The sequence below is a fragment of the Sardina pilchardus genome, chromosome 24, assembly GCF_963854185.1.
Source record: "Sardina pilchardus chromosome 24, fSarPil1.1, whole genome shotgun sequence".
NCBI classification, from domain to species: Eukaryota; Metazoa; Chordata; class Actinopteri; order Clupeiformes; family Clupeidae; genus Sardina; species Sardina pilchardus.
Genome location: NC_085017.1, coordinates 1,775,251 through 1,788,985, shown reverse-complemented (window position 1 = coordinate 1,788,985; position 13,735 = coordinate 1,775,251). Strand labels below are relative to the sequence as shown.

General features: G+C 43.0%; 1 protein-coding gene across 1 annotated transcript in view; it reads right to left on the bottom strand.

Moving 5' to 3' along the window:
• Positions 1 to 13,246, bottom strand: part of LOC134072772 (cAMP-dependent protein kinase inhibitor beta-like) — a 34,127-nt gene extending 20,881 nt beyond the window's left edge. Inside the window, exon 1 of the mRNA XM_062529608.1 lies at positions 13,091 to 13,246. The gene's annotated coding sequence lies outside the window, so the exon portion shown is untranslated. The remainder of the gene's footprint in view (positions 1 to 13,090) is intronic.
• Positions 13,247 to 13,735: the final 489 nt, after the last annotated feature.

Sequence of the window (13,735 nt, the reverse complement as noted above, 5' to 3'; positions counted from 1 at the left end):
CAATGTTAAGTCTATGGGGTCATGTTTAATAGTTTTTAATTTATAGTTTAAAAAGTATAAAAGTTACAAAGTTGAAAAGTCATAGCAACCTGGTCCATTAGAAGACCTACGTTACAAAGTTTGAATGAAGTTTCTAAGTGAAACGGTTGAAGAGAAATTGCGTACGGAAAAAGTGATCAGCGGAATAATAACTATAAGATGCCTAGGAAGAACAGTAGAGTGCATTTTCATGCACTCTAATTATAATAGCCTAAAAGGGCCATTCTCCCCAGAGCACTCCTCAGGGTCAAGTGTCTTGCTTAAGGGTCATAGTAGAATCCGTGAATTGAAACCAAGACTTTTCAGGCCACTACAATACCATTTGCCCTTCCTAAAGTAATAGTTCTGTTCTTCTTTTTCAGCATATGTGGCTCCCAGTCCACACACACACACACACACACACACCAGGGCTCCAGAGTGCGACCAATTTGGTCGCATATGCGCCCAAAATTTTCAAGAGTGCGCCTGAAAAAAATTCTAGGTCGCACTGGTGCGCCTGACGCGGCTCGGGTGAAAGCAAGTATTTCTTTCATAAGTTGCCATGTAAACGTGGCTAGACTATGCGTGCAACTTTACCAAACTGTATAGAAGTAAACCCTCTCTCCTAGGACCGCTTTCTCTCGCTCTCCCTCTCTCTCTCTCTGTGACTCTCTTTCTCTCTCGTGCGCGCTTAATGAACACCCGCCCCTCGACATGTACATTCACAATCGTGAAATCAATGACGTAGGCCTATAAGACGACTAGCGAAATTATAATTAAAATCCGGTTAGCATCATAGCATACTGCACAAATTTTATTAAAACTCTTGCATTCAAGTTGACTGATCATCTCGATGTTTTCCAACTCCAAGAGTCAAAAGGGCCTGTCCCAAGGAGAAAAAGTATTGGCCTACCTTGAAACTTAAACACACGTGGGGAAACTGAACAGTCCAACCAGTAGACTATAATAAGCTAGCCAACTAATGCTATGCTACTTTGTTTACAATATTTTGAGGCTTCAAGCCCACAGCTGAATTAAAGAGGAACTATGCAGGATTGGCGATTTCATCTCTGGTTTCGGTTTCGTTTTTCGTTTTCGCTCGTTTTATGCTTGCATTTTCTCTGCAGAGCTTCCCCGACAGCTTTAGCGTGTATATTTATACATGTATAGGCTATATTTAAATATATAAATTGCAAGCGTGGTTCTTCGTCTCAGACTTCCAGATGTAAACAAGGAGCGATCGTCTCCTGCAGAAAGTTGCATAGGGTCTCTTTAAAGAGGCGGAGTTGTAATATGAATAGTCATGAATGTCATGAATATCCGAAATTTCAGTAGGCCTAGAAAGCATAATACAGTATATATATATATATATATATATATATATATATATATATACAATTCTTTATAAAGAATATGCATATTCCTTATATATTGTGTTTCAAATAAAGACAAGCTTTTTCTACGCCTTATTGTTAAAAAATCATTCACATTATATGAAAGGAGTGCGATGAAAGGTGTCCTTTTGGCGTTAAAGGCGATGCAATGTGGGTGCACCTACATTTTGTGCTGGTGCACCTAAAAAAAAAAAAGCTAGGCGCACCAGTGCAACCGACGCAAAAAGTTAGTCTGGAGCCCTGCACACACACACACACACACACACACACACACACACACACACACTTTTCCCCTTTCCCTCGTAATTTCCATTAACAGATTTTCAAGTGAAGAGGGACATTAATGAACAACAAATGAAAGCAATAATAATGATAACAAGGTTCATGCTTGCACAACACACATTCATATGGACAGACACACACACACACACACACACACACACACACACACACACACACACACACACACACACACACACACACACACACACACACACACACACACACACACACACACACACACACACACACATGAGTGTGTGTGGGTGTACAGTTCACTGACCTCCTATGTGATAAAATCGAGATTAATCACGGGGTATTCCATGAGGTCAGCCTGTTCAGTGTTCAGGGTGGCTAATAGATATTCTCCCTTTTATAAAGGCAAAGGCATTCACTATGATTACTACAGAGTCCACAGCGATAAACTGCACTGCCTGCCTACAGGCCTGCCTGTGTTAAGAGCAGCAGCATACCCTTCACAGCAGGGGATTGTGGGTAGAGCAGGGGATTGTGGGTACAGTTTTACTCATAAGAGGTGGCACACACGTATGCAGACACACACACATTCACAAATTGATCCACAAATTCCCAGACATGGCAACTATCACGCGCCCCCCTCCCCCCACTCCAACCCACACTAAACATGGTGAATCACCTTTTAGCTGTTCAGCTCTTGAACTAGCTTTCACATGACATCAAAAAGGCCCCAACTGTAGCCAGTTTTAAATCTAGACTGAAGACAAAACTGTTCTATACCTCCTGCTAACTGATCAAATGTACTTCCTGTTACACATGTTGAATCTTTTAATTACTCTAACTTAATGCTTTTATTTACCACTACTCTTTGCTTTTGTTTATGTAAAGCACATTGAATTACCCCTGTGGATGAAATCAATAAACTTGATTGGATTTGAATTTGCATTTGAGTGTTTGAAATTGACCACAAGCAGAGAAAGGTATGTAGAGCCAAAACAACAGACTAAAGCTGGGCATACACTGTGCGATTTTTGGCCCATTTTGCCACGATTTTTGAGTCGTGCGGCTATTTTGGGGATCGGGCCGAATTTTGGCTCAGTCGTGCGTCTCGCATCGTGTAGTATACACGGGGTAACGAGAAGCGATTACCACCTCACGACCACCTCCCGATCGATCGGGAGAATATCAAACTTGTTTGAAATCCTGGTCGCCCCTCGTGAGTCTATCGCACTGTTGAAGCACTGTTTGAGACGATTTACCTCAACCTGTCACACTACACATGCGCGAACACAGATACGGACAACAAAACAAACGGTGTTGCCATAGTCTGCTTATTTTAAGTGACTTGAGCTTGATTTTGTGTGAAGTTGCTGGTTGCACGCAGCGCCTACACGCTACACAGGGGGCATTTTGAACCTATAGGCTATGCAGCTGCGTCGACTCTCACGGTAGACTCCTCTATGACCACCCCAGAAATGTGAAAGGGGTTCGGGGAGGGGATGCTATAACCTTTTGGGGTTGTGTGTTTATTATGGCTTATTTTCAGAGTATTTCTCCTCACTTGACCTGGCAACACTGAAAGCAATTAGACAACACGGAGCCGCATGGCAGCACAGCTGATAAAGTTCCAGATAAAAGAGTCCAACTTGTTGCGATATGGACGTACAGTGTGAGCAGTCAAATCGCATCCGACCATCGGATCGTGTAGTGTGAGAACAGGAATCGTGAGCTGCCCCTGCGAATTCACTCGTACAGTATGAGCAGCAGCAGAATACAGCGATTGAAAAAATCGCACAGTGTATGTCCAGCTTTAGAAGAACCAGCATGATGATATTGCATGCATGTGCAAAGTACCTCTCTGTCTGTGAAAGAAAGAGAGAGAGGGGGGGGTCTTGGCAAAAGTAAATACAAAGTAAGACAGTAGGACAGGTGGACTGGGACTCACTCCACAGTGGAACAGATACAGGAACAATGATTTCCACTGGATTCTGTCAGCGGCCCCTTGTGACTAGACCAGGAAACAAATGGCAAACATCACAACACAAAGACATGCTCACACACACACACACACACACACACACACACACACACGCACACACGCACACACGCACACACGCACACACACCAGAGGCCCTTGATGACACACCAGGAGCAGTGAGCCAGTATCTGTGCTCTCTGCTCGCTCCACATCAATATTTCAGCCCCAGGACTCTCCAGCAGCAGTGGGTCCAACCAGCCAGGCTGCCCCTTCCTCCTCTCTCCACACACTACACACACTACACACACTACACACAGACTTGCTACAGACACAGTCTAGGTCAACTATCTCTTTCACACACACACACACACACACACAGAGAGAGAGAGAGAGAGAGAGAGAGAGAGAGAGACACACACACACACACACACAGAGACACACATACACTCTCCCTCTCTCTCTCTCTCTCTCTCTATCCCCCTCTCTCTCACACACACACACACATGCACACGCATGCACACACACAGACACTCTCTCTCTTTCACACACACACACACACACACACACACACACACACACACACACACACACACACACACACACACACACACACACACACACACACAGTCACTCAGATGACATAAATGCACATTTGCATGCAAGCACACACATACAAATATACCCACACTCATAATCAAAAACACATCATGTATGCATGTACAAGCAATGCATGCACAGTCTAAAGAGATGTCTTTAAACAGACACATGCTGAGGATGCCAGGCTCTTCTGCTGCACGTGCTGCCCCCACACGCTGGATACAGCCATCCCAGCCACAGGCACTGGCTATGGGTCAAGCACACACACACACACACACACACACACACACACACACACACACACACACACACACACACACACACACACACACACACACACACACACACACACACACACACATACACACTCATACAGACAGAAACACACACTCACACACATACAGACAGAACACACACACACACACACACACACACACACACACACACACACACACACACACACACACACACACACACACTATCATACATTTAGATAGACACAAATATATGCAGACAAGGCCACAGACACTGGTTACAGTTTTGCACAAGTGTACACAATACACACTAAAATCAAATGCATACACCAAAGCCTCAATACCTAAACTTCTTGTATTATACTTTACACACAGTGTAACAATAGCTTGGCACATTGTTTGCACATTGTTTGCAATTCTGCAAAAAACTTTTTGCGAAATACTACACACGTTTTCTTACATTCACTGCCTTTGACGTCTTTAAACGTCAATTTAGACACATACGTCTATAGACGTCAATTGCCGTTTTCAATGGGGAGGGCTCCTGGGTGGGCTTGGGAACGATCTGGCAGACTGCACTAGCGATCCGAACCTCTAGATGGCAACAGTGCCATTTGGATCATTAGTATCTGCCTAGAGTGCACAAGTCATGCAGAGACAACTAGCAAACACACTGAAGATCGACCACATAGTTTGCACGTGATGCAGGGATATGCTTACTTCTTACATCAAGGATGGAAAACACGTGAACGGTATGATCCATTTACATTGGATATTGCGATATAGACTAACAACAACCTTGCTAGTGCTAGCTTGCTAAGTCTAGCATCCTGTTCAGAGTCTTTAGCGACCATCAGAGTCCCTAGCAACCTTGACGAGACTGACGAGATAACAGTGCAATCGTGGTTGACATACTACTGAAACGCTAACGTTAAAAAGTTGATTTTCACAAAAAGATAGTTTTCTCCATGTTTTGGTCAAAAACAGGTGTTTTTAGCAAAACTAACCCATGTTCTACTGACGATTACTAAAGAACGGAAAACGATAGAAACAAGCCGTTTTTTCCTGGTGAAAGAAGAGAGTCTACTCTTTCATTTGGTACCTTCGGTGTTTACATAGTCAAAAAGCTCACCGTTCGGTGGATCTTGGAAAAACAGTCAAAATGCTGTAAAACGTCTGGCAGTATGGAGCGCTCTGCACTGAAAATCGCTGGCAGCCAATGAGTTAAACACTTTGTGCAAAAACAAAATCCCCTGGTATCATTGGGAAACCACTTTGTTCAAAATGCAAAACTCAACTGGCAATTGTAGGCACTTACTTACAGTATACACCAGAAAACACTTGCACAGAAAACAGAACACCAATCGGTCTAAACCTTATAGACAGGTCATTTGCTCAACTTTTTGGGCCTAGTTTTCTGTCAAAGTTTTCTCAATGGATTCCTGGTCAGAACCCCTATTGAAACAGATTAAGACTTGGGGCATGTTAAATTTTGTCCAAAAATTCAAGATGGCCGCCGTATGGGCAATTCCATATCAGTTGGAACAGGTCCGACACCATGGTCCTCAGTTTTTCCTGATTTTTGGTCAAAATGTTCCTCCATGTCTCATTAGAGGAAAACCAAAATTTTAGCTTGGTATCTTGTTTAGTTTCTGAGATATGGCTCTTCAAATGTGGATAGACGTGTCCTAAAAAAAGGCTGAAAATGCCTGTATTTAATGAGCACCACTTTTTTTTTAAACCCCTCTCCTGTCTTAAGCCTACCATATTATTTTCTACAAATTTGAACACTGGGGCAGTACCCTGTTTAGTTGTCCAACATCACAAAGGAATTATAGTCCTTCCCACCATTGAAGACTTATTCATTGAAACAAACCCATATTTTTTTTAAAGCAATGCAAAACAAAAAAACTGTTTTTGTTCTCTTATGGTCATGAATGGATAGCACTCACATTTTTAAAACTTTACATATATATAGTCCATGAGTAAGAGAACATGTTGAAAAAAAATTGAGATGGTAAGTTTTCGTATTTCGAGGCTATGGGCCTTCAAAGATGGCCAAAATGGTGTTTTTTCCTAAAAATGCCAATTTCATTGCCTTTTTTCAAGGACAAGATGAAATGCAAATCCAACATTTCTTTTTTCTTGCAATAGTATGCCACTTTGTAGACCATGTGAATGTGGTAGATCCGACCGGTCCATTTTAATATCCCCTCAGTACATGTCTGAAGTTAGAAAAAATGAAAAATTGTCTTGGCTGAAGGAGGTGTTGGTTTGATTTTTACATCTCTCATCTCTCGATCCTAGATGCAACAAATATGTATGTTGATTTTTTTTCCGATTGCATATGATCCAGTAATTGGTTTTTTTTTTTTACTTTTGTTTTGTTGCTATATTTGACGTTTCTATTTCTCTTTATTTCTGTAAGAATGTTTGTTTTTTGTAAAAACTCTTGATTGATTACAACTTTTGAGTTTTACAGAAGACGAGGGCTGAAAAAATGACCAAATAAAATAAAAAAACAAATAGAAACACAAAAAAAGCAGTGTTTTATATAAAGTGCATCAGTGTGGGATAATCAACGACGCGCCGTGCGTTTCTAGGAGAATAATGCACGTTCGAAGTGGTAATAAGGACCCGACGCCGCAGGCTGCTCGTTGACATCTCTTTGAATTGTGTATGACCGCTAATTCTTTGATTCTTTTTATTGCTTCAATATTCAACTGCGCTCGTTGTTCAGCTCTGCATGCGCAATTGGCGTGATACAGGGGGCGGGAACGGGCGGCACTGAACCCAATTAACGTAATGAAGTGACAGCTTAGTAAATACCACGCAATATAGCAAAGCACAGCGTTCGCACTCTGCGCATACAAAAACTCGCTATTAGCGCTGTCTTAGTACATCTGGCCCCGAGTCCCTAGTCTGAGCAATTCATCAGAGGACATCTACCTCCTGTCCGACTAAAAGGGGGTGGAGACCCATCGATCGGTGGAGGGATGTTTACTAAATTAAATAGCCTGGCAGCATGTCTCCTCGGAGTGGGGCTTAAGGTGGGGGTTAGGGTGTGTGTGTGTGTGTGTGTGTGGGCAGTTGGAGGATGGAGGCTGAGAGGATGCAGGTGGTGCTCAGTGTAGTGGGTGGGTGAGGGTGACATTGAAATAAAACACAAACACAGACACAGACATGGCTCAGGGCCTGAGGAGAGGAGTGTGTGTGTGTGTGTGCTCTGCTGTGTGTGTGTGTGTGTGTGTGTGCTCTGCTGTGTGTGTGTGTGTGTGTGTGTGTGTGTGTGTGTGTGTGTGTGTGTGTGTGTGTGTGTGTGTGTGTGTGTGAGAGAGAGAGAGAGGGAGAGAGAGTGAGTATGGTGTGTGTGTGTGTGTGTGTGTGTGTGTGGTGTGTGAGTGTATGTGTGTGTGTGTGTGTGCACGCGCACAAATGTGTCAACCTGTGTGAGGGAGAGAGTGGTGGGCAGGCAGGAAGAGATATAGCGAGGGCCTCATTTGAAATTCCACATGGCGAGTAATCGTGGGAATGCACCTTAAGTGACAGGCTATAGAGTTACCACTGAGCCATCTCCTCTCTGCCCCTGTGCACAGCCCCCACCTATACGCACCATCATCCTGTGAAGGGGACCTGCCCTGACACAGTGTGTGTGTGTGTGTGTGTGTGTGTGTGTGTGTGTGTGTGTGTGTGTGTGTGCTAGAGTGTGAAGGGGAGGGGTTGAGGTCACGTAAATGGCAGATCAAGGACCCTGTCTGTCATCTTTATCTTCCTCTACCTTCAATATAAAATTCCAGACAGGAGTAGTGGTACAAGCTGTATACTCTCTCTCTCTCTCTCTCTCTCTCTCTCTCTCTCTCTCTGTGTGTGTGTGCATGTGTGTGTGTGTGTGTGTGTGTGTGTGTGTGTGTGTGTGTGTGTGTGTGTGTCACTATTTCCAGGAAACACAAAGTTAAAACACAATACCCAGGGGGCAAAGGGGGTTTTACAGACATGGGCTGCTGTAAAAGGTTGTCATGCAAAAATAAAATCTAGGATGTCCCAGGATCACAACCTGGGTGGACAACCCGGTCAATAAGCTGATGTTTGTGTGTTATCGCCCTTTGTATGCCCCAGTCTATGGACGAATATATTATGGGGTGAATAGGGTAAACATTTTAACAAATAGATATGTATGGAGAAATGTGGACATTATGTATTTGAAGTATTGATCTAATCTATGACACATGTAATGTTTTTAGAATATATTTTCATGTTCATACCTGCACTATTGATCAAAACACTGTGTTGCAGCAGCAAGAACCTGCGTGTGGTCATGTGGATTTTGTGAATGGGCTCGACACACCCCCAATTAACACCTGTCCAATCAAGAGACTCACGTGCAACATAAAGGAAATCCTGAATGACTTGTATGTGAAAATGACCCTGATGAAGGCGTAAGCCGAAACGTTGGAATAAAACATCTTTAAGTTCCGAGTGTGCCACGACACTTTTGTTTATATATAAACAAATAGATATCCCCACAAAAATTCCTCAGATGATTATTTACATTAAGGCAACACTTTTTTGTATTGCAAGTTTTTTTAAATATCATGTACAAAATGTAAATGAGGCATCATACACTTAAATGTACGCAATAGACTAATTATCAAAAGTTTGGCCTGTACCTTATGGGTAAATACAGTAAGAAACAGCCTAGGCTGAGCCTAACCTATATATTTTCTAGGATCTTACACCCTGTAGATATGATTTAATATGTGCTGAGACAAGTCTCACCTTCTTCAACAACATTGACATTGTCCCATGTTAACATTCATTTTTATATTCAGCATAGCCGGACCTTTCACCAAAAGTTTGTTTGGTTGATAGAGGTGCACTTTTTTTTTTACGATTGTTTACACACCAAATTTGTGCATATTTCATTTGATAATGGTTCATCTACATAAATGTATAAAGTATTTCAGAAAACTTGCAATACAATGAATATCTATTTGTTAAAGTTTTTACCCTATTCACCCCATAATATATTCGTCCATAGACTTATAATGGGGCATAAGAGAAGAGGGTGATAACACACAAACAGCAGCTTATGGACCGGGTTGTCCATCCAGGTTGTGATCCTGGGACACCCTATATTTAATTTTTGTATGACAACCTTTTACAGAAGCCCATGTCTGATTTCCCTAAAAAAGGGGGTTTTGCCCCCTGGGTACAATCTGAAAATCAGGAGAGGCATTAACATACAGTACCCACTGTTGTAGTTCACATTGTAGAGATCATGCATGTTCCATTCATGTTAGGTATTCCAGTATGTCAATGTGCACTTGTCAGAACGGATGCAGGATGCAGGATGCAAGGAGTGTGTGTGTGTGTGTGTGCATATATGCATGTGTACGTGTGTTTGTTCAAGTAGGCATCTGTGTGTGTGTGTGTGTGTGTGTGTGTGTGTGTATGTATGCATATGCCTGAGTGCCGGCGTGCATGTGTGTATGCATGTGTGTGTGTGTGTGTATGTGTGTGTGTGTGTGTATGTGTGTCTAATTGGGCTCTGATGCATGAGTGTGTGGCTGTTTGCTGACTTTGTTTATTTTTAGCGATGCGGTAGCTGTTGAGCAGAGAGACTGCTGGGAAATCCCTGACCGTCACTCACAGCTGGCGGAGCAGAGAGAACCACACGTGTCACAAAGGTCTCTTATCACTCACAGGTCAACAGCATGGCCAATGAGCCCCAGTCAAGCAGAAGACCAAGCATCTGATTGGTCAACATCACTTCATTAGAGAGACACTAACTGGGAATTTACATTGCAAGCAAGACATTGACAGGAGTGAGACGTCTCTTACTATACATGACACAATAATGTGTTCATTCATTGTGTGTACGCTTCACATACATTTAAAAAATATAAGTGAAGCGCAAAACTACGCTTTCCTCTATTTTTACGTCCACAATATGTGCATACAGTGCTGCCAATGCACAATGATACACTGATTCTAGAATTATATCGCTAACAATAGACGGACACCAGGCGGGTTACTGAAAAAAGATGTAAATTCTGATGTAAATTCCCAATAAGGATTTTTAAAGATGGAAAAATAGCACAGCTACAACATACAACCTAATGAATACAAAGGAAAATAGTCTGGCCCCTGACTGAGAGATACTGTGCAGTATATCAATTCAATGTCTAAATGATTTGCAGCAAAGCAATGATAACAATTTGTCAAATGAAAACTGTTATTGGCTGATTCTTGCATCAATCCAGGTACATTTCTTGTGTTTATGATGAGACATTCACAACTAAGAGCAGCAGACCTCATGCTGAAGGACACTCTGGCAGAAACAGGTTTGAGAGAGCGCATGAAACAGGGAGAAGGAGAGAAAGAGAAAGAGAAACAAAGAGTAAAGAAAAAGAGTAAGAGCAAGAGAAAGAGGGAGAGCGTGACAGTGAGGCAGAGAGGACATTGCCCCTTTTAACAGGAAAATAAGGTAAACACATGACCAAAGTAATGTGAAACAAAACAGCACAGTGCAATGAAAGACCACTTGTACATGGATCACTGTACAGAGCCAGGCCAGGATTATATAGCCCAGGTGGCACCAGATCCCCGAGGGGACGGAGCTCAGGATGGCGACAGGGCACTTCCCTAAGGGGAGAGGACGACATAACAGCGCCCTTGCCACCCGACGGATGGACTACTTTGAGAGCCCGACTGGACAGTGGACTCTGAGGCAGAGATGGTTGGTAAACAAGCAGGCTACTACAAGCAACGGGGATTTGTCACATTAATACTGCCATGCCGCCCACCAGGAGTTGGAACTGAGAGAGGTCATCATTAGTCGGTAGTCACCACACACACACACACACACACACACACACACACACACACACACACACACACACACAATAAAAAAGAACAAAGAGCATGGTGGGCAAATGTTACTGTGTGTGTGTGTGTGTGTGTGTGTGTTTGTGTGTGTGTGTGTGTGTGTGTGTGTGTGTGTGTGTGTGTGTGTGAGTGAATAGAATAGAATAGAATAGAATATATACTTTTTTGATCCCGCGAGGGAAATTCAGTTCTCTGCATTTAACCCAATTTAACCGAATTAGTGAACACACAGCACACAGTGAACACACAGTGAGGTGAATCACACAACCCAGAGCAGTGAGCTGCCTGCCCAACCAGCGGCGCTCGGGGAGCAGTGAGGGGTTAGGTGCCTTGCTCAAGGGCACTTCAGCCGTGGTGGATTGGTCGGGGATCCAACCGGCAACCCTCCGGTTACAAGCCCGATGCGCTAACCAGTACACCACGGCTGCCCCTGTGTGTGTGTGTGTGTGTCTGTGTGAATGTGTGTGAGTGTGTGTGTCTGTGTCTGTGTCTGTGTCTGTGTTTGTGTATGCGTGTCTCTGTGTCTGTGTGTCTTCAGACAAACTGATTATGTGATTTTGCTTTGCTGATAACACAACCAAACAACTTAAGTTATCAATATCTAGCTGCAGGATTTAGACTTTGCACCTGCTGATATGTAAGTTTAATGGTTGAACGTTGTTCAAAGGTTCACTGTAACGGTAAAACAATTTTGAACCCCTAACTGCTGCCGAAATTGAGCAGACCTGTTGGGAAGGCCATGGGTGTACAACAGGTCCAGAGATTAAGCAGGACGAAATTGCTTTAACTCGGATTTGGACAAGTGATGCACCTGCTGGAAATCTGGGACCTGGAAATCATGTCTAGAGCCCAAAGCTATAACTATCCCAACAATTCCGCCATGACAGTTGTGGCCTTGAGAGCGGAAAACCAACAGTTCGGCTGGGCCTGTGCTGTAATACAGCCGGGTCACACAAATCACGGCTGACAGTTCCACGGGGAAGCGTGTCCAGAGAGTGTTTTACGTTGTTGCAGTGGCCCATGTCTGCAATACTGTCCCCTAGATTTGTATTTGAACCAAGACTAACACTTTTTATAGCCGCTTTTCACAGGACTTTACTTCAATTTTTACCCTGAAATACACACATAATGCCTGACACAAGGCCTGCACGTCCCTACATGAACCTAAAGCAGAGCCGAACATTGCTGTTCAAAATGTATGTGGTGTCCCAGGTGTGACAACTGAAGGTACATCTGTGTGTGTGTGTGTGTGTGTGTGTGTGTGTGTGTGTGTGTGTGTGTGTGTGTGCATAGCCTACAATGCAAGTCCCCCAAAATTGGATATCTTAACAATTCCTGCTGCCACAGTAGCCTAGTGCATTAGGATACACATGCAAGCCACAATACCATGCACATCACTACAGAACATTTGGGCAGTCTTCGATGCCTCTGGCAAAAGAATTGAGAAGCCTCTTCAAGCAAACACCATGTATTTATGGACAAAAACATCTGCGAAAAGAATGACATCATCGTAAAACTAAACTGCACAGGTTGAGGAGTAAGTGTCAAATGCTTTTATGGCCTTAAGAGCCGATTTCAATCATATCACTTACCTTTGTACTTATGATTCATTATGTTTGAATGTATAAAAAGCATGATGTAAAGAAATGACGAACAACCTATTATTGTCCGCAAATCCATATGTCCATCTGATAAATAATACTTACCAGTCGTTATGTGGTGCGCTGACACAGCAAGGGGGTAGGAAAAATCCAAAGTAATTTTATCCGGCCACCATCTTACAATGCTGCCTCGATACAGATGACAAGAAATGCCGTTCTTCACTCGTTTTAAGTTGCTACACTATGCAAAGACCTGGGCAATAGTGAATGGACCTGTGTACTGCGCACCGACATCGATGCATGTTCACTTCTGTAGTTTAATCCATGGTGAGGATGCCAAATAATGAGGAGCGTACCATGTTAACGTGCGCAGGGCACCGCATAAGAACCATGAACTACATTATTAACAGTAGCTTATATCGATAGTACAACACATTTCAAACCAAAATAGATGGTCATTTCTCATATTATTTATTTTCTTTTTTTCTTTTGCGAAAGGACAATGTCAAGACGCATTTAAGAAATCAAGCGACAACGGAATCTACCATGTGGTACGGTCCAACCCGGTATAACCAAGACATCGAAAGGAAAATGATCGTGCTATTTTGCACAGGTTATTTAGTTGGCCCATTTCATCAACAGGTAAACGAAAAGATTTGAGCACATCAATAATATGGTTTTAAAAAGATTTTAATGCTACAGCGCACACACGTACGGAGAAATCCTACAGCCATCAGTAAAAGACGGATG